At 44.8% G+C, this 24,921-nt stretch overlaps 1 long non-coding RNA gene across 2 annotated transcripts in view; it reads left to right on the top strand.

Moving 5' to 3' along the window:
* Nucleotides 1–24,921, top strand: part of LOC134460869 (uncharacterized) — a 40,632-nt gene that overhangs the window by 14,396 nt on the left and 1,315 nt on the right. The window contains exons 4-5 of one of the 2 annotated variants that reach the window (XR_010037177.1): nt 22,889–23,021; nt 23,386–23,473. This is a non-coding gene — a long non-coding RNA (uncharacterized LOC134460869). Of the gene's footprint in view, nt 1–22,888; nt 23,022–23,385; nt 23,474–24,921 lie in introns of those variants that run through there. The other variant, XR_010037176.1, reaches the window with a different exon arrangement.

Raw genomic sequence — 24,921 nt, forward strand, 5'->3', positions numbered from 1 at the left:
AAAAGCAGAAAGCTGCTCTAACTTAATTGGGTACTGCTCAAGGGCTTGTGTAGGTGTTCTTATCATTCAACTATATGACAAAGAGGTCAGATAAAGATCGCTTTGTGTGTCCAATAACGTCGAAGGTGTGTTTCACATGCCCTAAAGTGTGATAAGACGTGCCATTTAATTCCCCGCCTGCATCACTAAGACAAAGACGTGCTTTCAGAATTCTCATGACACGTTTTGTTAGCGGCCCCGTTTCTATGGCTAGAGGCTAACAGTCTCTCTGGTATTCTGTTGCACATATTGTGTTTTTTTCTCTTAAAGGAGGGCACTGGCCAGTTTCGTCCACACACGCCCACACGGTGCGAACCCAAGAGTTGAAGGTTAGGCTGGCACCTCAAAGTTTCCTTTCAACAGAGACTAGGGAGTTTAGCCATGGCAACAACAGATTGTAAATCTCAGGCATTATTACATTTTTCCCCTTTTGCCATTGAAACTGAAGCCACTGGGCCCAGCCTTGCCAGAAGACATCTGATCGAACCTTGACGTGGCAGCACTGCTTTTTGATCTGCTAAGCCAGTGTGCTTTTGAGCTGAGGTATTTTGTGTCATAATTCATAGAATTACCTGCCATCATATTTCTTACGGGCTCGCTGCGTGGTTTCTGTGAGCTGTCATGAGTTATGACTTTGTGTTTCCACCTGACTGACATAATGTAAGAGACAGACAACGGTCCTGATTTCTCCCTCTTCCACCCTCCTCTCTCTCTCTCTCTCTCCCTCTCTCTCTCTCTTTCTCACTTACACTTTTTCAGTCCGGTCCATCTCAGCCTTGTTCTCTCCCTCTCGTCTTTTTCTCGCAATCGGTACAATAATTTACGATTCCAGTGTTGTTGGTGTTTTTAAAAGAATGCCAGAATCGAGGCTTGAGGCAAGTCAACCCTTTTTTCATAAAAGATTTTACTAGCCTCTGAAATGTGTGATTAATGATACAGTATTTTCCCTGGCCTGCATGGCATCTGCATTATATTCCATTAAATCCCTAAATAAATATTGGCACATGCCAGAGTCGTGGCACAGAAAAGCAAGCTGCCAAGCCGTTAGTACTTTAACAATACACTCGAAATATGCCAAGCCTCAAATTAGTTCATAATTACTCCAATACACGTTAATCATTGCAGTTTCACTCCACCCCCCTATACCCCACCTTAAATCCTGCATGCCGTTCTGTTGTACGTCACCATGTGTCGTTAACGACGAGGCCTGCCAACAGAAGCACACCAAACGGGGCAAACCCTAACACCATACGTATGCATTCCTTCATTATGTCACCTGCAGTAAAAACCTGAGCTTGGGAGTCGCGGGCGGCCGCGTCACCGCCAAACTATTTCCACCAATATGCAATTGTGTGGTCCACTGGGGCGAGCTGTCCAATCCAATCACCTGATGTATTTCACTATGACATCATGCGTTCTGACATCAGCCCCAGCATCACGGAGGATAACCTAGGTAACGTTTACCCTTTTCCATTAGCCTCTGACACACACACACACACACACACACACTGAGAGAGAAAACACCCAGTCCATATGTTCTCCTCTGACCGTTGCCAGCAACGTGACAGTCGAAGCTATGCATTAAAGTAGGCAGCTGACACATACTGTTGATAATGTGGCAGTTGTTAAACAATCACACCCCACTTGAAGTTGAGAAGTGTGTCATCACAAATCACACCGCACATGCAAATGGCCGCAGGAGCGTCTGAGCTAAAGGAGGAAGACAGCTGTGCGGAGGGCACGTCAAGCCAAATGCATAAAGAGCAATCTAAACTGATGGATTTCATTCAGTCGTTTCATTTCGATGTAATTTCCTTCCTTTGTCCTCAGGGGGAGATGGGGCAGGATACTAAAATTAACAAAGCCAGACGAATGGGAACGCTAGTCGAAATTGACAAATGGCTGTGCTGCTTCACATTCTGCCATAATGCTATCTTGGAAGTGTGCAAGCCTTTTAGATAATAACAGGAAGGCAGCTATCAGACGCTTGTTTTCAACAGCAGGATTAGAATAATCCTCGTGGTGATTCTCACCCCCGGCTCGCCAAGTCTCTTTGTGAATCTCAGATTTTCTTTATGACAAACATAATTATGTCCCATGGCGTCTGAACCCTGCGTCTCTCTTGGACGGAGATTGAGAACACTATATTCTCCCCCTGCATTCTACAGTATCAAGGCCCTGCGTTCAGAGAGCACAGAGGAAGATGGCTGTGGGGTGTGTGTGTGTGTGTGTGTGTGTGTGTGAGTGGGGTGGGCGGGGGTGATAGGGGGAAGAGCAAACGAGGCCAGAAACTTTACAGACGTAGGCTACATTCTCCAGTTCAACTCTCACGTTGCTCACATTGTCTGTGCTCTGCGTTTTCTCATGCTGGAGCACAGTGTGTCCATGTGTGCGCTATGAAGCCCCTGAGTCCTTTCGCACAGGGCTAGCAGAGCAGCCTACTGTTCAACAGCACAGGAGAGTGCATCCATGTGTTTATGACACATACACACACACACACACACACACACACACACACACACACACACACACACACACACACACACACACACACACACACACACACACACACACACACACACACACACACACACACACACACACACACACACACTTTGCCTGAGGAAGACCTGAGAGTTGAAACATTGTGCTGTTAAATTCACCACAAGCAGTGTTGCAGACTTTATTTACTCTACTTTGATACACACACACTCTCACACACACACACACAAACACACACACACACACACACACACACACACACACACACACACACTTTGCCTGAGGAAGACCTGAGAGTTGAAACATTGTGCTGTTAAATTCACCACAAGCAGTGTTGCAGACTTTATTTACTCTACTTTGATACACACACACTCACACACACACACACACACACACACACACACACACACACACACACACACACACACACACACACACACACACACACACACACACACACACACACACACACACACACACACACACACACACAAACTCTCTCACACACACACACACACACACACACACACACACACACACACACTTCTGTCACACCTGCAATGACATATCAAGGTCAATCATCATGTGGCTCATCTACGTTCTCTTAAGTGCTGGAGTCAACCAATAGGATTTTAAAACTTTTGTAATCAGGGTGCAAATGTTTGCAACTGTAATTATTCATGGCCAAAGAAAGAGAATGTCGTCATGTGTCCTTCTAAACACTCCTCCTAACCTCTGAGGTCTGAGGTAAAATAAATACAGGCAGAACCTTCAGCCAATCAAAACAATCAAAAATGTTGGTCATGTGCTTGCCAATGGCGTACAATGTCTTAACAAATGATGCGCTCTGTAACTACAAAGAATTATATCCTGAAACACAATGAGGTCTGTGCCCTGAGGCATTTTTCGGATCTTGAGCCTTTCAGCACGACATAAATACCAAAGCCATGGAATGTTGTTTGTGCCACAAAGGGTAAATCAGGTTGTTGTATTCAAAAATAGCTCAACTAGCCTTAAACGCACCACTCTCATTGACGCAGATGGTTTGGCCAGAATGCTGACTCGGGAACTTTACGCGGCCTCAACGCAGTGACTCGAAAGTGTCTCATGAAAGCTTTGCAGTGTTAGCCAGCTGTGCCAGGGGGGCCCCGAGCTCACAAGCTCTTTCAGATGTGAATGCTGAGAAACTGATGCAGTCGAGTCACAAATGGGCTATCAATCTAGATTAAGATTCATGACGCGTCAAAACATGACAGTCCAAACACTTGTTTTATCGGCAATACCATCTGGTCATAAATGAATAACACAAAACATCTGAACTGAACGCGTGGTCTTCCACCCCACTGCTGAGCAACATCACACAGAATTGCTGAGTTCAGATAGTGCCGCTAAATTTAGCCAAAACGTCCTGCTGTTTTGTGCAACGTTGTCACTGCTGATTATGGTTTAATCACACTTTTGGGAAATGATGGAGGAATTGTGGTTGCAGACTTCAAGACTTGTACTATGGTCGTGATGGTAAATCAAGCCTTTGAGGTGATGATACACGAGACAAGTCCTTAGAGCAATGCCTTTGGGCAACAATAGTGTAGAGATTTTAGAGATTTTATATTTTATTTGGACGGTTTATCACTACAACATTTTCATCAAGAGAACTTGGATCATCAGCAGGCAAATTTTCTCAATCATTTTATCAGAAACTTAGGAGCCAATTATGTCGTTGCTGAGCAACTTTGCTCAAAAAGTTGCCCTGTGTATCATCATCATCCGGAGGGTTGCTTGCCTCAGGGATGCTCTGGATATCCAGATTGCTCCCAGATTCCAGTAGATGTCACTGTTATTATTCCTGCCATAGAGGGTGTGACATGGAGCATGGTGAATAGGAGGGCAATGAGATGTGATTTGGCCTGAAGGATCATGATTTGAAGTATACTGCAACTTCACTGGAGGGAGAGCGGTGACAAAAAACACGGGCCTTGAAAACTTCACAAATTGCACCGTTCTACCAATGGAAAGCAGTGATAGTCATTTAAAAGACGTAACTACCATATCACTACACACAATGACATTGCTCAGAGGCTTAAGTGATTGATATATCACAACTTGGACATTGCCATTCTGGTAATTGCAAATACTATATAACAGGGGGAAATGTGTTGAGATGTGCTCAAAAGAGTTCAACCTATGCCACGACTGATTGAAATTCTGATTGTGATCCAACATGAGACTATGGCACCAACTGTATAGCCTATTGGACTGGCCTATGAGTAGATGGCTTCAAGTTGTGTTTATAGTCATAATGAGAGCTTATTGTGAAAGCAATTAAAGCCCAGTCATTCAACATCCTGTCAATCTTCATAATTCATCACTAACCTGTCAGGCAGGTTAACTACTATACTGCGTAATCTGGAATTTGAGATTGTGAGATTGGTCATTCAACATCTGTACAATAATCCTTCACAGATAGAGTACATATTTGCCAAAGTCATCGGCAATCAACTATTCATCATCTACTATTTCAGCAGCTGACATTTAAAACATTCTGTGTGGTGAAACGCCTATGACAAGATGTCTTAAATTTGAGTTATTTTAGCTGGAAAAAACAACTTCTGCAACATCAAAGGTTACGTTTGCCAATAGCAGGCCACTTAGTAAATCAATAAGAGATGGCGGTTGGTTAGACCATCCATCCATAATTGCATGATATATATTCTATTTTGAACCAAGATATTATATGTTAGCGTACGCTTAACCATACACATTGGGTCAATTTTGATTAATTCATTTCGTGACAGACACGCTGCGGCTATAAACTCGGTCCAAAAGCGGGAGGCCAAGCAAAGCTATAATTGCATGCATGCAATGCTGTAACTGAGAAAATGAATAACAACTTGCAGATTTCTCTTTTGCGACGCCATCTGAACAAGAAGAGGTAGAGACAGACACACAGGGCTCAGTGTTGGCCAAAGGATGTGTGATAATTCGACGCTGAGGTTAGTTAGTTAGCATGGACACAGTCATGCATAAATCAGCACCGTGCACCTCCTCGATCGTGTTGAGCCCGCGTACCTAAATTTAACCAACGCTTTTAAAGCATTAATGCGCAACGAAACCCAGAGGCCCACAAGACCATATGTTTCTAGTTCTGGTTGAAAACCACAGAGTTGGAGGGGGAGATGGAGAGAAGGAGGAGGGGTAAGGCAGGAGGAGGAGGAGGAGGAGGAGAATAAGGAGGGGGGCACTTAAGAGTATGTGGGGTAAACGACTAAGGAGCGAAGTGAAGGAGAGTGATATTTCAGCATGCCTGAGTGCCAGGAGTACTTGTAGCGTTAATAGAGGAGAGCCTGCTGCAGGTGGTGGGAATGGGAGCGGAGAGGGACAACCGGGGCTGGACTGGGGGGAGATAGGGCCCGGGCACTTTTGGCTTAACAGGGACCCCTCATAATTAGCAGCACAGAACTGGGTCACCGGTGGGCCTCGCACCCCGTGGGTCCCTATTTTCAGAAATGTCTGGATGCAGGGCCCACTGGGAAATGCCCACTATGCCAGATGGCCAGTCCAGCCCTGGGGACAACACAGCTAGGGCAGACCCAGAGAGGGAGAGGGAGCAGTGTGGTGCGGAGCGGAGCAACACGGCGCAGCACGGCGGGACAAGTCTAATCAGGCCTTATCTGGCTCCTCTGCAATTTCATGGTTGTTTGAAACAAGTGGGCCATGTTCCTCCTCTCAATCGCTGGGATTTCTATCTTTGCGCACAAATAATGTTTCCATGATTCACTGCCGACTTGGTGAGGGTGTGGGGGTACAGTAGGTGATGGTATGGAGGTTCTAACACAGCAGAGGGTTAACCTGAACCTCACAAGAAATCTCTTCAAAGTGAAATGCCCTGACTGGTGCTAAGTCTGTGCAAAGTATACACTGCATGTGAGCATATTAACCTTTAAGAGTGTGGGTTTTTGAGCATTCTATAAAAAGAATGTGTTCTATAACAATGCAAGATTCTACAATTCCATATTATATTAAATGATGCCCAGAATTCTATAGAACTTTCACTGCCCGAACACTCCCGTCACACCGGTGTGACGGTACACTCTTAAAGGTTAAAACATGCATTGACAAATGTACAGTATGCTGACATGACTCCGTGTTGTGTATGCAGACTTTGTTGTAGTTTCATTTGATTGTCTGAGAAACAATAGAAAGAAAATATGTTTGGAAGTCAGAGGCGTGCTCAGTCCCTTTAGAAAGATGAAAAAAGTATTCTTGTGGGTGCTCTTTGGTTCAAGGTTCAATGTCAAAAAAGTAGCTTGAAAAGAGAAAAAACTTTTCTTCACCAAGGGACTCCAAAAAAGTGTAGTTAAAAATGTCTTTATTATTATGACATGTCCATTAAGGACTTTTAAAATTGCCCTCGCGTAGCGGCAGTTGAGCCTTCTTCAGGGCATAGTGATACAAACACAGTGAAGCCTTTTGTTGAAAGAGAAAGAAAATATGTTTCTCTTTTTCTTTTTCCTTTAAAAAAAAAAGACAACACTGGCTGAAGGCACGAGATTCTATTGTTAACAGCGTGACTCAGTATAAATAATCTGAAGCAGATAATTACGTGCAGCATATGATTTGATAAAACATCGCTACTAAGCCTGCCCCTCAAATCGAAACCTCATGGAGACGACGAGTTCTTGGAAAAGTCCCCTGTGATCCATCAGTATGCGTTCACACAATCTTCCTTGCCTGGGAAAAAGGAAGAGTCACGAAAGGTTATGACAGTGGTTCCCAAACTTTTTCAGTGGGGACCCCCTTTTGGATTTAAGAATATTTTCGCACCTCCCCCACCCTCCCACCACAGTCTTAGCCTAGCAATTTCGAACAATATTAGTGGACAACCTGTTCATGGAAAATCTAGCAATAGGAATGGACAAATGGGACAATTTTTGTCCATTAATATTGCTAGATTTTCCATTAATAGTTTGTCCGCTAATATTGTTAGATATACACAGGACAGCAAATACATCTATTAGCTGTTAGCCTGTCGATTTCCCATTTTTATGCAATGTCCCTTTTTATCCGTGACCCCCTTTCAGTACCCCCCCCCCCCAGGGGTCCCAATCCCCAGTTTGGGAACCAGTGGGTTACAACATGATGCAAGAGTCCGTCTGCATCATGCGCTCAATCATAACTCGTCTAACTGTGGGATAAAGGGTATTTCAGAACGTGTATGTCTGCTTTCTTTTTTTTTTCAATTGTTTTTGTTTCCTGCATTTTGCAGAGGGCCTGTGGTTTGCTAAATCATTCTCAAGTTGGCATACACACATTAACCATTGTTGCAATAGTGAACCCGTTGACCCTGTCTGTGACTCAGTCACTTCTTGCTGTGTCAAGGAAAAAACGGTTTGTTTGGTATGAGGTGGATAGAGACAAAAGTGGCATTGAGGGTTTTTTTTATTTTTTTTACAGATAACACAGACCTTGGGTTAGTTCTAAAAATATGCTGTGTTTGGTCTATCTATTAAACTGGAGCATCACAATAGTGGATTTCTCAATGGTTTTAGAATGTCTATTGACCTTTAGCTTCAAAATAAATCTTCTTGGAGAAATGGCACACTACCTTTAAGCAAACTGATGGTTGCAAAATGTTGTGGGGCCTTGATTTAGAGCTGTTGAGGACAACTGGGAGACGTTGCAGAAAGGCGTTTTTCACTGGAATAAATATTTCATTCCCATCAGAGATAGAATGTGACAGATAGTGTGTCTTTTCCAGTGAAGGTCAGTAACTGGAATCTGTTCCCAGGACATGAGATGGGTGTTTCTCATCTCAGTGTTGTTCAAGTCGTGTGATATAGCTACACATGATAGAAATTTCCTGTTCACAACTGGGTGCTCTATCATCTCCTCTATCCTCTCATTTCAGAACATGAGACAAGAAACCTTTTGTAACACCAAGGTTCGGACACCACTAAGTTGTTAACACCAAAGAAGAGCATGACACAGTTTCCAATTGATTGAGTGTTTATTAACGTTCACACATTGACAAACAAAAGGAGGGTGTTGGAGAGGTAGCTGTTCACCAACAGGGTAACACTGCACACAAGAACACAGCAATACAGTAAGCCACTAAAAATGCACTCAATAGTTTGGTGGGTAAGGGTTAAAAGCACTACAAAACTCAGACTAAAACTATCACTACAAACACATGCATGAAGGCTGTGGTGAACAACTAAAACCCTCACTGCAACCAGTGGCCCACAATACACAAAGCTTAAAACCTTATCAATGAAATAGTTTTAAAAGTTTAACAATTATATTTATTAGTTTCAACAGACAATATCTAAAGGGATAAAAACACTAACTATTCTATCCAAACCTATGCTGGGCCGCTGGTTGAGCAATTGGTGGCGCACGGTGTCTCAGCACAGGTTGGCCACCCTGTCTGAAACAATTCAAAGTCAAATTAAATAAACCTACACACACAGACCCAAACATACACCAATCACACATTGAAACTTTACTCACACAAACCATCAATGGCCCGAAGTCACCAGGTTTCACAGGAACTAGTTTGTATTTTGGGGGGAAGTGCACGGGATCGACAGTAAGACTATTGATCTTGTAGATGAGGTGGCTCACAATGCTAGTGACAGTGCTAGTCTTAAAGGGTTTATGAAACGAAAACAAAGTAAAGGAATTTGACCATTTCTAGGACAGATTCTGAAAGTTCTAAGCCTTGTGAATAAAATGGGATATTGTCTGGGTGATATTTTGTCCTAAAAGTCATGTTAAAACGTTCCCAAAAAGTGTTATGTTTACTTTTTTTCGCGACATGCAAATTTTATGCAAATGATATGCGTGACATAGAAGGGGAAAGTTCACCTCATTCCACCTTGTTCAGATCAATGGCGGCTAGTACCAAAACAAAGCGCAGTGTCAAGCACTGTGTTGCTGGAGGGCTGAACGGTGCCAGCTGCAAAAATGGCTACTTGACAGAAGGAATATCTTTGCACAAGTTCCATTCTGTGAAGAATGATGGAACTGTGGCCGACAAGGAGAAGGCTAAAACAAGGGCTCTGTGGATCCAATTCGTACGCAGGCACCGGCGTGGTTTTGAAGCAAGCTCGTGGTCACTGTTGTGCTCGGCACATTTCCACCCCTCGTGCTTCACCACAAATGTGGAGATTGCGGGCATGGTTGGACTGAAGAGAATGCTATTGCCTCAAGCAGTTCCAACAATTGACATCGCTGGCGTGCAGACTGAAACTGCGTCTGTAACTGCTAGGGCACGAAGACAGGTGAGTGCACTGCTTTGCTTTAGGCTACTCGTTTTACCGTGTCCATCTGCTTTGTATGTTGTTTTCAGGAAAGGGTAATGCACATTACATGCCAAACCGATGTGAATGCTCTTGGGATATGCACTTTTTGTTGATTGCCATTCAACTGGTCAATAAATTGGTTTTGGGAGTGTGACAGGTTGGACCTGTCACCTGTTGCGTGTAGATATGTTACCCAAGATTGGCATTACTTGCCTGTGGGCTAGCAGGGCGGGCACTGGGACCCAGCGGAAGGGGCAACGTAGTGACACTTCCTAGAGTATAAATTTCCGTAAATAGTTCAAAAGCGAGATGCCAGGTCTGGACTCACCTGGGCTCGCTGGTGTTATTGGGCAGGTGCGGTGTTGCTGTGGGGTGGTGTGAGGACCCCGTCGTGCGCGCCTAGACCTGGGTGAAGGTAGGCTTTTCTTGTTGGCGTGTGCTTAACTGAATGAGCCTGAAGTTAATATTCAACTTTGTTAATTGGTGCCACTTTGCTTTAGCATCCAATTGGGTCTGGCTACCACGGGGAGACGTGCCTGAATTCCTAGCCCGCTCTGTTGCGCCCACAGGTAAGGGATCATGATGTGGTTACTAGTTTTAATGGTGTAAAATAAATATGTAAAGCAGTAGCGGCCGGTGGCTGGGGAAACAGGCAGGGCAGAAATTTTGGCGATCAAGTCCATAATAATTAAATCAATACGGTATAATTTACGAGTTTCATTGCGTGTGTAGGCAAGACAGGAGAGCGTTTTCCCATAGTGTTTGGTGTGTTAGTAAAACTCCACCTCCCGTGATACACCGCACCAGGCATGCGCGTTATCTGTTCAACTTCTGTTCTGAAGAAAGCTGTTTTGACAGTTCTCTCCACGCAGCTAGTTCTCTTGCTCATTTAAGCAGAGTGACTGCATACACATGTTAAGACATTACAAGAAAAATGCTTTGTCTGCTCGCGGAGTTGGAGTTTGCGACAAGCAACACGACAAGAATATGCACTCCACGCAACCGGACAGCAAGAACAATCAGGAAAAGGCTAGCACAGCACAGCATCTCGCCTTCACCGTTCGTACATTACATTGATGCAACCAAAGCCCTGCAACACTATTAAATTCAGTCAGTCGTCCCCTTGCTGCCGGTTTAAATGCACCACAGAACCAAATGCCACCAATACCGGGAAAGGACGTGCCTATTTTCGAAATGAGTAGCCATAGTTAAAACTTAACAGGGGAGCTCATCAACAGACTCGCTCCTGTTCTGCAATGCTAGGCAGGACCGGGTGCGTATTTTTTAGCTTTTTCGGGGACACAGCAGACAATACTGAGCATAAATGAAGCTGTCAACAACATCCCAAGCTCAATAAGCTCAGATATTTCATTAAATAACTTCCAGTTTCCCTATTTCACAAAGACTTGATTCATAATCCCTCACGCTTTGTTTAAACTATGTAGTAAGGCCAACGCAGCTTATCAGAGAATGTCAACTAGTCGGCTAGTCGTGGGGGTAGCAGCAGCAGACTTTACGAAGCTACACATTTGCTTGCTGTCTCAACATTGCAAGCCCTCAAATTTCATTAAATAACAGGCAGTTACCCATTATGCAAAGACTTCGGTCATAAAACCTTAAACTTTGCAATAGCAAATATACAAACTGTACCTACCCCAAACGTGAATCCTTAACCAGCCAACATATATCCTTCATCAAATACGACATGGTTATCCGTTTAATCCACCAATTTTGTGAGGGAAATTTGCGGCAATGGAGTTAATAAAATCCCACAGGTTAGAGATGAGTGTAGTAATATGTTTGTTGTGTCTTTTTCAAAGCAGGCAGGGCCACCAACGTGTCATTGGTCAGGGCAGATCATACATCTGCCCTGATAGCATCCATAAAGTCGCGCTTATGTATGATATTATGCTAAGTAGGCTACAGTGCTAATTTTGTAGAATGGGATCGGGGCGAGGGGGCCGGGCTTAGCTGAGGCGCTGAGAAATCTGCCCAGGCCAGTGGCCATAGACCCTAACGTTAAACAGCCACACTGGGTGTAAACTAGACTTCTCAAAAAAAAAAAAAAAACGATTCCACTCGCAAATATCGTCACAAACCACAACATTGATGTAATACGATTCCCAGTGTGATTGAGGTTGCAATACATATTTTATCTACAATTTCTGAATGGATCTACTTTTCTCAGAGGAAGAATCTTTGGAGGGGCACTGCCCATCTGCCCTTAATGAACCGGCCGCGCCTGAATGTAAAGTAACGGTGTTGTAAACCCCTGTTAACACTGCCCATTATTGCCATCTATAGGTCCGAGACACGTTCAACATCGTGTTGTGAGTGGGGCATTCTGTTGAGGGTGGGGGGGACACCACTGTCTTTCTCATACTGAGTTTTGTTTGTTTTATTGCGTTAACGAGCTCTGCAGTGAAAGGTGTAGGCCTGTAGTATGGTAGTTCTAGGGCTGGAGTTGTAGCTTCCCTGGTGTAGTGGCCTGATTGGCTAACCTGTACTGCTACATAGTGAACCTTTTTGTGTGCCGTGTGATCTTCTTTTATTAGTGTGCTGTGTTATTTCAGTTTACTTTTTATCTTTTGGTTTGGTTTACTTTGATTTATACTTTTATTTTCACCGTGTAGCCAAGTGCTTGTTTCTACTTATTGGCTGCCTAACCAATTCAATTATCCAGTCATCAATGATGTAATCCACTGCTGTCAGTAGCCTACTTGTGACCTGCCTTGCACCCGTCCTATGAGGACACGTTCACGTTTTAAGTATTGAACAAGAAAAGAGAAAATAAAAATAATATGTGTCAACAGTTGTGTCCTCATTGATCATCTAGAACCTGTCGGGGAAGTTGATTGTTTAACTGCGGGGTTGTCTCGCCCTAGACGAGACTGGCGTAGTCACCTTGTAAATCTTATAAAGTAAAATTAAGATTTGGGTAAACCTCCACTCGGTTACAGGAGGATATCTGCGCTTCAGCCTCCGTGGTGCTCTCGGTCGAGGACAGCCAACTCACAGACTGGGCTACTGCTTAGCGAATAAACGGAGATACATATAGCGTAGGCCTACTTTGAAGCGTTTGATTGTTTGTTTTTAGTATTGTGGTGCACGTGTGGTTGACGTTTGGACACACCTCGTCCTCAGAGTCAGGCTGAGGGACACGCGACGCCTGTGACTTTGAGCACAAAAAATAATAATAATGATAAACGCTAAAAATATATTGAGGACTCAGGCTATCTAGGGTGTTTTTCCAACAGCCTAATACCTCCGTTTTTTCTGTAGTTGATGATATTTTTGCATGTACATGCATTTCAATCACACTATATCGCGCAATTTAATCAATATGCCCCCCATTTGTCAACAAATACACACGCCACGTCATCTTTGGGTCATGGCAAAGCGCCCTTAGCAACCGTAACCATAAACAAAACGAACTGTCAGGCTATGTCAACAATCGTCACTTCGCCTGTCAGACATGTCACTTTCTGCAGATGTATCAGTGCCTCTGAAATAGATTTGTGCTGCTGTTTTTTTTCTCATGAGGTTGGATGTGCGGTTTTTCGACACGCTGATGTTTGTATCAGAATTTTGGTTCCTTTATAAGATGTGGGTCCATCAAATGTGTGTTGTTTTCTCAGATCGCCATACTAGCAAACCAGGGACTTTCCTCTTTGACGTCACAGCCCAGCTCATTAGTCAAACCAAATTTCACAGAATTCACACTTTGAGTTGCCATTTTCACAAGTTCCTCCAGGATGATTGGGTTCAAAGTCTCATCGATGCTATCAGAAAAAACAAGGCTTTAATGGGAATGACCGTTTGTTTTCGTTTCATAACCTCTTTAAGGCACGGATAGACCAAGCACGACATAAGCAATTCCAATAACAAAAGAAATTGACTTTGTATTGAGACGTGGGAGACAGAAGAGACAAAAGCGATTCGGCCAACTAGAGGCGATTTGCGCAACTTGAGCAACAGTTTGTAGTTGGACTTGAGTGAATATTATGCAAATTAGCTATGATGCGGTTCGGTGACAGCCGCCACAGCCAATGGGAATGTTGGAAATGCTTGCATTCTGCTTTTAATGGACATTCTCAGTCGCTTCTATCGCTCGTATTGCTCTTGCTGCACAGTCTAGCGATTCTCTGTCGCTTGATCTTGTCATGGCCGGTGTATTCGCCTGGTGTGTCTTGTGATTACGACTTAAAATGTATAGTCTTACAAAAGGTCTCAATTCCTCATGGTTTTGAATGTCAAGGCCCTTGATTTACTGGAAAGTAAACTGGTCTACTTCAAAAAAGACTAGGCTAGGGATGACTGGAGCACTCAGATACTTTTTAGTTATTTTATTGTGGGCCCTTGATTTACTTTTAAGCATGTGTTGAATACAGCAAAACGGCAATCAATGTCTTCAACACTAAAGTTCGTCAGGCCAGCATATTTTTCTCTTTTACTTGAGAGTTCAGTTTACATCAAATTTACTGCTCTTCTATACCAGACCGCCATCAGACAGGAACATTATTGCCAGTCAGCGTACAGATGGAGGTGTGGTCCACTTGTACATTTTTCCTCAGTAGTTCTTTGTTCCTCTTTTGGCATCATTGTCAATATTTGAAATATCACATGCTAATAAACATTCAAAATACAGGGTATTGACACAGTGTGATGTGCAAAAAAAAAAAAACCACACACGTCTTATCTCTGAATCTCTACCATCCTTGCGTTTTATACACCTCTTCACTCTCCCAGTAACCCAATCTCTCTCATCTCACATGGTGACTTCACCACGCCACACCGCACCACACCTCACGTCTTCATTTCTTATTTGTCTTTTATGCCTGGAGTGCAAGCATGTATGGGCTGAGAACCATGACGGTGTTGTGTGTACTGTACAGTACACTGCTGTAATACCTCAGCCACCCCGCCCCCCTTGCCTTGCCTTGAGGGGCCACAGCTATACCAGTGCCAACTCTGGCTGCTTGTCTGTCTGACTGTCTGTCTGTCTGACTGTCTGTCTGGCCTTATCTGTGGGACTGGCTGCCCCCTCACCACAACCACCACCACCACCACTCCTCTTCGGTTGTCCTGGGGTGAGGGATCCATGCCTCCCACTGCACTGCACTGCTGACACATGGGTCCTGGAGGCAGAGAGTTCCTGGAAGCCAGCTACACTCTGTAACCTTACCCCGGCGCATGCCCGGGCCGCCTGCGTATTTTTATCGTAGGTATGGCGGAGGGAGACGGCTGATGCAACCCTATGAGAGAGAGAGAGAGAGAGAGAGAGAGAGAGAGAGAGAGAGAGAGAGCCCAGCGAAGAGAGGAGAGGAGCAGGTCTAGGCGGAGAAGGCAGGCAGCTCCGGGGCACCGAGAGAGAGGGTGCTTAGGGTGGTGGTGGTGGTGGTGATGGGCTGGGAGGAGGAAGAGGTGTGTGTGTGTGTGGGGGGGGGGTGCTCCGGGGAGAGAGAGGGTGCTTAGGGTGGTGGTGGTGGTAGTGGTGGTGATGGTGATGGGCTGGGAGGAGGAAGAGGTGTAGGGGGGGGGGAGGTTCTCCGGGGAGAGAGAGGGTGCTTACTGCTCAGGGTGGTGGTGGTGGTGGAGGTGATGGGCTGGGAGGAGGAGGAGGGGGGTGGTGGTGCATGGGGGAGCCTGTGTTTGTGTCAGTGAGATATCATGGGGTGAACGACGCTACGCTACTCCCCAGCCCATCAGGGCCGGCGCTAGGCATAGGCACACCAGGCGGTCGCCTAGGGCGCCAAATGTCTTGGGGGCGCCAGAAATCCCAGAAAATGTCCCACAGAGTTGGAATGTCAGAGGAAAAAAAAAAGCTCCTTACACTTAACACATCGATAATGATAATTCACGGACACGATGCAGATTAGCAGTGTTCGATCAGATGTAGTATGGCGCTATGTTTAACCCCTTAAGACGCGGCTTTATACATTTGTTGTTACCAGTATGGTAATGACCAAGTCGTGGTGCATTACTAAAGGGTCTGTGTTGTGTCATAGTATTGTAGTGCTGTGGTAGTTACATTTCAATGACTATTACAGCTTGCCACTGTAGGTATGGTGCGCATTAAGGGGCTACAGATTGCAATTTCTAAAGCAAATAAAGTGAAGGGGGTGCTCGCCTAGGGCACCAAGTTGACTAGAACCGGCCCTGCGTCCCATCCTAATACCTCGGGGGGATTAATCTGCTCCAGTGCGCATGCTGATGGTTGGAATCCTCTCTGACAAGCACGTAGGGTAGCGTAGCGCCAGTCGGGACAAGCTGCAGGGGCAGACTGCAGACTGCAGACGGCGACTGGAGAAGATTCAGGGCTGGGCTGGACTGGGATCGAAAACTGACCCGGGCATTTTTGGCATTCATAGACCAGCCCCTAACACACACACACACACACACACACACACACAGACAATACACAGGCCACTTTCATACTGTATCTAACATGTAACGGGCTGAATCCACCGTCTGTATTCGTGATGGACCAATGGGCCTAACCTTCTAAATATCTGGCCAATCACCAGGAAAGCAGCAGCATTAACAACAGCATTAGCCCCTCAACAGTATTAGGACTCTCAACCCACCGGGAAAATGCCCTGTATACCAGATTCCCAGTCGAGCTGTGAGATGATTGCCCAGGTAGAATAGACACTATTCCCCAATTGCTTTATTTTTTTCCCTCATCTTCTTTTTCATTTGTTTTTGTTACCACGCCCATGTTTTCAAGCTACTGTTACTGACAAATACTTGGACTGGATTATCAAAATGGCAATGCAAACCACAGACACACGCTCAAGATTTTTACAGACAAGCCAGAGAGTTGAGCGAGCCGATGCCAGTCAGCAGGTCAAATGTAATCACTCTTTCCATCAAAATATTATCAGTGCTGCTATCTGTCACTCCTGGAGAGAGAGCTGCTCTTGAGACTTTCTGTCTGGCAGACTGTCATCACTTTTATCCTTACAAAACCAATGTTGTGATTACAATGTATTCGCGCAGTTCAGCATAACCCACAGCAAGGGTCAAATTGTTAATATAATAAAGCATGCAGCAGTGTACACAGTGACTACAAATAGACCATGCAAATAACAGCATAAAGGCCTGTGGTACCTACTATATAATCATCTGTTCATTTAAGTCTTTTAGGATTTAAAAAGAATCGAGACACTTAGAAACATACACCCAAATACCTGTTCACATTTGTTATTCTTTAGCTTGCCATATAGATGAATATTACATGTATTTTTGCCCTGCAGAAAAACCTGTGTCCCAATGTGCACCCACGTCTGGAATTGGGTTTGAGGCTTATGGTCAAAAAGCCCTATTTTTACTATCAAAGGGCACACTGGAATTTCTCATTTACGTCACTCACTACGCTGTTTACTTGTTTGCTTGAGTCATTTTTTGGCGCGGGCTGCCGTTGGGACGCCACTCCTTTTATGTCCATCTTCCCTCTGGGTTCCCACCTCCTAATTAGTGCCACACGCCCCACAGACAGATGCTGGAGTGAGAGTTACACACTTATGCCTCTTTTCCACTGCCCGTTTTCTGTTTGGCCTACAGCTCCACACAGCGCGACTGCTGTTTAAATAGGCATGGCACAGCTCAACAATCATAAAGCAAAAAGTAGCGGCCGGGCTGCAGGCCTACCAGAAGACTGGCAGTGGAAAAGAGGCATTACATTGCCTTGCTTAGAGTCCTCGCTTACACCAGCCCACTGCCTCTGCTCCCCCAGGCTTCTGTCAACTGTACCGTAGGTGGTGGCAGAGGTGTTGTACAGGGAGGATAAGTGTCACCAGGGCCCCATGTACTATAACAGGGGGCCCACATCGTGTCTGATTTATTTATGCTGGTTGGAGCTGATTGTACACAGGGCCCACAATTTGCTGCTACGCCCCTGCGTGGTTGTATTCTGTGTGAGAAACAGCGTTGGTGTGAGGGTTGTTTCTTCTTCCTCCTCTTCTTGAGAAAAACTATTTTCCCCCTCTACAGTACGTGTCAGCGCCTCAGACAAGACTGGACATAATAACCGCGGGCTGTTTTTTGTTTGCCAAGGTTGTCTCCATAGATTTTTTTTTTCTCCTCCATCCATCGACATTCTTCACTCTGAATAAACTTTGTCTGGTATTTGTTTGGTTTAATCCTGCACACATCGCACGTACAGCACCTCACAACACACTGTCCCCTGACAACAGGAGCTCAGACATAAGGGGGGTGTCTCAAATCTATCATACCGAGCACACGGCCTTCGTCACGCAGAAACAGGAAAAAGGCAGGCAGGTACCTCATCCATCAGTCTTGCCGTTGGGAAAACAAAGGGGGATCAGAACGCTTTTGCGCAAGACATGGTCCTGCTTTTGAAAACACAATGCATGCAGATGGATCCTATTTGCATGTTCCTCTGGTGTTGATCATACAGTCGTGTTTCCCCATGTCTCTGGTAGTTGCTCATGGAAAGACAAAGGTTGCGTACGTTGGCATTTGCATAACAAAACGGTATTTACATGTGTGGTCAGGAATCCCCTCTCATTATCGATTGCGTCAGACAAGGGAACCTCGCGGGGCGGAATTAATCACACACGCGCGTCATTGAGCAGGGAAGATGATATTTTATTCAAAACTCAAGACGTACATGTTTTCACCATGTCCCAATGCATCGTGTGTCTGTTTGAATTACGGTACTTTTGTCACCACGCTGTTCTTCATGCGTATACTGTTCACTCTGGGCAGGGCCGCTGACAGCTTATGCTGGGCCCAGGACAAAGTCATCTAAAAGGTCCTCCTACCCAAAATACATACAATGTAATGGGGACCCAATTCTGGGCCTCCGATCTCCCTGGGCCCTGGACAACATACCCCTTTGTCCCCACCTGTTGGCGGGCCTGACTCTGGGCCTGCTACACTTGGGGCCATGGCAGAGGTTTCCCCTCACTCGTGACTGAAATAGCTTGTTGTCACGAACGTGTGTTCCAATGACAGATGTTACGTAGCTGCATCCCTGAAGCAAATGTGTGTCATTGAATGTTTATCACAACATCAGTCCGAAGAGTGTACATACGTCATTGGTACCTACAGTAAATCCAAGGCATACTTTATGTTAAAGGCAGGACCTGCACGTCCCTAGGCTGATGTAGGAAAAATGTAATTGATTGGGAGATTTCGCATGGACCCTGGCGAATAAAATCTCTATCAGTCACCTCTCATCCCTTGATGTTTTGTCTGGTGACTCAGCTTTAAAAAAAAGAAAAAAAGAAACAATTATTAATCGCCTTTTGAAGCTTTGGAAGAAATTAATGTGGCATACATCTGACAGGCTCTGATGGGCTTCGTGCAAAAGCTCTGGAAACACAATCTGGTTATACTGACACACAGTAAAGCTGTAACTTGCTGAGCACACCAAACGGCCCTTGCCAGGGTATTTTCATAAATGGCGTCATCATGACTGAGGGCTGCTTTGCACTTAATTGGATGAATGAATGAGAAAACAGTGTTGAACACACACGAAAGCAAAACTTAAACATCACAACTGATTCTTCTCCCCCTCTGGAAAGTTCAACTTTGCAGGGACTTTCCGTATCCTGTTTCCCTGCTGCTTCGAACAGGAATCACAGTTTCGTCATGGTGCCACCTCGAAACAGATCAGCAGTGCAATTTGCATGGGAAGCTGAAATCAGAGTGCGGCAAAATCCCCAGGGCAATTATCAAGATTAATTGGTTATCACGAAATCCCCCTCCTGCTTAGCAGGGCTTCCTTGTTAGGCAGTGACCGGAACCAGTGATTCAGAGCGCGGCAGGGCACTGCCTACTACAGAAGGGACTTTTTCTCATGTCCTCACCTCACGTCACGTAGACAAAGCTGAACAAGATGCCACCTTCTTCTCACCGCTTATCATTGGATTAGAGCTGAGTCTAAATGGTTGGGAACGTTTCCAGGCTTAGAATAGAAACCCAACATACCAAGCAGGCATTCTGAGGGAGTTTGAGTCATACTCGTTTCTCTCTCCCCCGCCCGCTTCTGATTTGAAGACCTTGGTGGTAGCAAAAGCGCGCGGGGTGGGGTGGGGGGAGGAGGATGCAGCATCACTCGTCACCCCCTCGCCACTGTGTAAACCTTCACAAAGGAACATGGACTGGCGAGCAGGCACCTGTTGTTGCCCAGCTTTGTTTTCCAAATTCCACACGTCAACGGACGGCAATTAATACCCGCTGTTTTAGTGGACTTGTTACACATGGTCACACCATTACCCTTGCACAATGGGGCCAAAGAATTCCGCGGTCCCGGAACAAAGTGTTGTGTGCAGGCTGATGTTGCCGATCACCCATTGCTTCTTTTAATGGATTCGCTCATTCCCTGGGCACTGATGCATCCACTCCTATGTCACTGACCTATTCTTCTGGCGCTGCTGAAAGAAAGAAAAAAACACAAAATGGCAGTTGCATTAATTACTGTTTACGCAGACAATTGAGGATGCCCCTTGTTGTTTAAGCCTGTTCCTCTGTACAGGACATTCAGACTGAGGACACACTTGACAATAGGATGGATAACAGGATACTATGTCTCATCCTCTTGTTTTTTTCCCCCTCAACAGAGAAATAAATTGGTCGTACTCTGATGCCAGAATATCCGCCAAGTGCTTAGCACATGCATCTCTTGAAACCACAACTCTGTAAACAAGTAGGTGTTCATGACTAATCAGAAATCCAGTGTGTGTGTGTGTGTGTGTGTGTGTGTGTGTGTGTGTGTGTGTGTACACGTGTGTGTGTGTGTGTGTGTCTGTGTGTGTGTCTGTGTGTGTGCGTGCGTGTGCATGCATGCGTGCCTGTGTGTACGCGCGCGCGTGTGTGTGTTTGTGTGTGTGTGTGTGTGCGAAGGAAGTTTCCATCTGTTTATTCCTTGGTGTTTCCATTGATTACTTGCAGAGCTGAGGAGGCCTGGTAATGTGTGATACCGCTGGTGTGCGCAAAATGCACATAATCAGAGAAATCTGCTCAGATGATGCGAAATGTAATTCCTCAGAGAAGAGGTCAGACCCCCAAATCCTATTAGACACGCACTGTTATTTTTTGTGCGGTTATGAGGGGTTTGACTTGGGGCTTTAAAATTTCCATTACCGATCGTAGTTGGACTTCCACGTCGCCATCTGTTGCATACTGTATGGCAACAACTTTTAACAAGGCAATGTTCGCAATCAGCCAAAGAACCCTATTCTACACGGCTTTTTGTCTTTATGGAGTGTAGGCGCAGCTTGCACACAGCGATGTGTGCCGGCCAGTATGACAAGCAGAGGCGGACTTTCCATTGGGCAAACCTAGGCAGTTGCCTAGGGCCCTGACCAAAATCCATCCTCCATAGGGGCCCAAACTGTCACACCAGTCGCTGTTAACATACAAAAAAAGGCTTGATCTTAATATTTCACTTACAGAATGTAAAGATATTTATGACACAAAACTCTTAAATTGCACCAAACACAAATGTTTATGTCTATACGATGATTTTTGAGGGCCCCATGTTTATATTTCGCCCAGGGCCCCAAAATGGCCAGATCCGCCCCTGATGACAAGTGCCGTCTCTGGGCAAGATCATTACGGGGGTTGCTGCTGGCAGACGGACGCAGGCCCACCATGCTTGCCCTCCTCCCCCCCCCCCCCCGTAGTTTATTTTATTGATCCCAGAGGCTTGTGAAATTGATTCGCTGAGAGGTACATGTGAGTCAGGCCTCGTTGTAGTATGATCCACTAATACGTTCCATGCACAGATTTGGCTATTTCACTTGCTTTATGCACCACGGCAGCGGCGGTGCCCTCTTTTGCATGTAAGGCCAACGCTCATGCGTATGCATGTAGGTGGCTTTTCTTTCTTCGTGTGTGTGTCTGTGTGTGTGTGTGTGTGTGTGTGTCTGTGTGTGTATAGGCTTTAACGTGCTGATTACATAACCAAGTTGACTGCTTCTTGTTCTCGGTGGTGGCTGTGAGAGGAGCTGGTTAATGGTTATTCATGAGGGAGAGGAGAGGAGGCGATGTCTGTTCTGTTCTGGCTGGCTGTGACCTGTGCACCAAATCTGGAGCTCCTTCTCCTGCCGTGGAGAAAACACACACGCACACACACACACACGCACACAGGCACGAACGCGCGCACACACACACACACACACACACACACACACACACACACACACACACACACACACACACACACACACACACACACACACACACACACACACACACACACACACACACAACTGATTCTAATCTCTAAACCAGACAGGCTACGTGATTTAAAGCCTCAGCAATAAACATCTCCTCAGCGATGACAAGATAGGGACAGTGCAGAAGGATAAAAAGTGAAGCAAAGGTGCCGAAGGATCTTTTTGAACTAAGATCTAATAATAGAATTTATATAAGCGGCGGTTGCAAAACGGTTATAAACATTGCAAGGAGAAACAAGGGTAATACAGAAGCAGATGTGACGGTGCTAAAAACTCTGGACTCGAAACCCATGTTGTCAGTGATGGGTGTGGAAATCAGGTTGTGAAGAAAATAAAAGCTCTGGAGTTGTACGACTACCTTCACATGATGTGAAAACAAGACGAGAAAAAAGTCTGATTGAACGGACACTGACCAAAAGAAATGAAACGCATGGGGTCATAAACTGTAAAACTTGATCTAAGGCTTGAGGAAGGCCTGTTTGTCCAGCGAGGGTCAAATGCATGGGAGAAGCCACGGTTGTGGTAAGGGAATCAGCCGCACCTGTTCTCCAAATAGAATAGAATAAGAAGTATTCCGCATGGGAGACATGAGAGCAGTATACCGGGCCCTTTGGCAGTTCAAAAACGTTGTTCAAAAGCATGAAAGCAGTCGCATGAAATAACAAGACGTCTGATTCTTTCAAAAGCTAGACAGTGTCCATCAGGTCTTCAGATCATATATTTTACCCCAAAAAAAGAGAGAGGACATGTGTGTTTGCTTTCAACTGGAATACAATCTTCTTTGTAAGTAAGACGAATAGCCTGATGTACAATCATCTATTTCATTTCCAGATCAAGACACTGCCAAATGCTTTAGCAATAGCGGTTACAACTCTTCATCTAATCAACCCGGGATGACAAATCCAGAAATGTTGAAATTGTTTCCGAAAAGGTGCGGCCGGGCCTACGATGTCAAGCTCAAAAGGTAAGTGAGGGGAAACAGTTTCAAAACATGTTGATGTCTGTCCACATCATGGCTCTATGGGAGCTTTGTGGGGGTGGGGGGAATTCAGAAACGGACTTTCGAACATGACAACCACCCCTGTGTCATCTGTTTATGAACAATCGCATGGTATGTCAACGCTAGTCCTGATTAAAGACAACAGTCTCCGTCCGTCGATGGGTTTCATCACTGCAAACACACTCCCTCCGCTTGAACAATAACAAGGAGTTGTCAGCTTCATTTACACTGCTGGAGACGAAAACATGGAAACTTCTCCTCAGCCGTTTGCAGACAAAACGCGACACTCTTCAACATTTAATACTGATATTTCCGTTATTGTTTCCAGTATCGCCTATGACTCACCGAAGGTCAGCCGTGGGGATGTTCGTCATTTCCTCGGCAACTGTCCTCTTCGCTTGTATCACACACCTAGTGCCAGGGGTGAGTCCCCCACAGACAGCCTTAAACCCCCCCCCACCCGGCCACCCCACCCTCCCTCCCTCTTCCACACCATCTTTCAGTTTACAGACGTTTCAGACTTTGGATAGAGCTCTCTGTGTATGGGAATGGTTGGGTTACCACATCCACTCTTTGGGAGTATCAGGCTCTTTGCATCAGTGTTGAAGTCTTGGCCCGTGCCAAAAAACACTAGTCTCGCTTTTTTTCCACCTTCACATTTCTCCACCAATATGGAACTCGCCAGCATGATGTCGTAAACATTACATATTCCTGTCAGGTAACATTTGGTAGTTGTAGATATCTCCAAAGGCATATGGTTACTGTATGGTGGGAAACAGTTTAAGTGTCTGAGCACTTCAGGGGAGAAATTGAAAACAACTGCTTTACATGGTTTTACAAGTTTTTCAAATGACTACGTTTCCATTTCAAACAACTCATTAGCTAAATGCAATTAAAATATACAGTATGTAATTTTATTCATGTATTTTTAGTGTAATATGAAGAGTTCAGATGCAAACCCCCCTAACTCCATTTCTGAAGACCTGCACTTCTATATTTTTAGAGACCCCTGTTGTTGGTTTGGTGTACATTCATGTACTTGATAATACATATAAATAGTTATATTACATTCATAAAAAAAATAAAAATGCAATTTTGAAAGCTTTGTATTAAATAAAAATAAATTAAGATTATTTTCTGAAAAGGCACTTAGGGGGGTTTGCATCTGAACTCTTCGTATCTAAAATATCTTTTTACAGGTATCAACACGATATATTATGTATTTACACTCTTAAAACCTAACCTTGACTTTAAGGTACAGTGCACGTAATTCTACAGTACAAGTTGTAATGTAGTTTGTTACAGTGACCATAATTATTGTGACAGGCACAGTAAAATAAAGGGAAACCTTAATATTTAATATTCCTATTTAGCATTTAGCAGAATCTCTACTATATATTTTATTTACTGTATGCTATTACTTATAATTTAAGTTAGCTGTCTAAATTATAATGGTTTAAAATAGTTTTCTGTGTGGCCATGTAAAGGCTTTTTCTCATGATTCATTTTAAACACACCCCTACGCATACTGTTACTCTCAACGTTTTACTGTTACGGGAGTGTACAATTTCTGCCATGAATTTTCCCTACGCCCGTTCCTGGAAAATCACCATGAACAGATCACTATCCTTTTGCAACCCAATACGCGGTTGAATATATGTGGAAATGAACACCTTTGGATTTCACTACGCTGCCATTGTTCCGAAACCTCAGCATCTAAGACAGAATGGGGATTGTGTTCTCCCCCATTTATTGCATGATTGTGACATTTTAGTCTGTGATTTGTCAGTGTGGGTGTATCTGCTTCAAGATGAAGAAACTCAATCCAGGGGTGTCTGACTCCTGAAAGAATGACACGAAAGAC

The sequence above is a fragment of the Engraulis encrasicolus genome, chromosome 13 (genome assembly GCF_034702125.1).
Source record: "Engraulis encrasicolus isolate BLACKSEA-1 chromosome 13, IST_EnEncr_1.0, whole genome shotgun sequence".
NCBI classification, from domain to species: Eukaryota; Metazoa; Chordata; class Actinopteri; order Clupeiformes; family Engraulidae; genus Engraulis; species Engraulis encrasicolus.